Source organism: Schistocerca piceifrons, chromosome 1, assembly GCF_021461385.2.
Source record: "Schistocerca piceifrons isolate TAMUIC-IGC-003096 chromosome 1, iqSchPice1.1, whole genome shotgun sequence".
In the NCBI taxonomy this organism is placed as follows: domain Eukaryota; kingdom Metazoa; phylum Arthropoda; class Insecta; order Orthoptera; family Acrididae; genus Schistocerca; species Schistocerca piceifrons.
This window is the reverse complement of record NC_060138.1, coordinates 40,642,882-40,644,112: the sequence shown is the minus strand read 5'-3', so window position 1 is coordinate 40,644,112 and position 1,231 is coordinate 40,642,882.

Here is a 1,231-nt window from a genome sequence, read left to right as displayed (position 1 = left end):
AGTAATACCCAAGATAAGAATATAGAGACTACCGTTAGAGATATGTGAATGGCTCTATGAAATTTTGTGTAGTTAGTACCTTACACACGACAACGAGTGCTCGAAATGAAAGTTCAATGAAGCTTCCTAGCTTCGGTCTCGTCATTCATAAACTATATAGAAGATACGATCAGCAACCGCAGGAAGATGTCTACTGGCTATGCTGACATTTATAAAGAAAAATAAGGTCGTTGTACCATCATAAAGAAATGCAGGAACAGTTGGGCAAAAATTCAATTTGATCGAATGAATGGTAACTCCCAGTAAATGTGGAAAACACTGGGATAATCCGTATAAGAAAGAGATAGAACCCGATAGCGAGCGGTCAGAAGACTAGAGACGAACATGTGGATTACGTCACACCGTTAAACTATTTATGTGCAATGCTAAAAAGTTGTATGAAATAGGACGACGTAGCCGAATGGGAGACCTACAGTCGATTTGTTGCTGAGCTCTGGGAAAGTTCAGAGTATCTCTAAAGGGAATCTAACAAAAGGTGAGAGGGCTCTCACTTCCACACTGTGATCCAGAATCTCATGTCCTTATGAAGTAAGTGCTTTAGTAAACACCGTACAAATTCAGAGATGCATTGCAGGATACTAATAGACTGGTATATTGCACGTGGAAGTCTTCAAAATACACGAAACCTCAAGTGGACTAACTGCAAGAAAGATGTCGTCGTCCTCAATAACCCTGCTGAGTACGACTTATTGCTGTAGACTGCAGGCCCTGGTTCTTCGGCTTCTCACGTTTCCCTGGCGCGAGTGGCTGCTGCTGTCAGACCTCCGCCTTCCACTGCCGGCTGCTGGCCGCCGTCAGCCAAAGGACCGAGGCGAAAGGTGACAGGCAATACGTCAACAAGTGTCCACGAAACCCTTAATAATTCCGTTGATTATGTTTAAATATTCGGTAAGCGTGGTACGCTGTGCTACTATTCTGCTTTCGCCATGGCATAGCTCTCTTACGAATAACGAGAATGAGGCAGGGCATATTATAGAGCGCTGAGAAGAATACAGACAGTAATTTTTCCGTAGATTTATTCGGGAATGCAGTGGGGTGTAAAATTGATGCTCTTGGTGGACAGTACCCTCTGCCACGCACTGTACCCCAAGTCGCGGAGAATACTTGCGGACTTGGGTGCGATACGAGACTGGCGGAGCTGATGCAGGTGACGACTCTCCCAGGAAGGTGA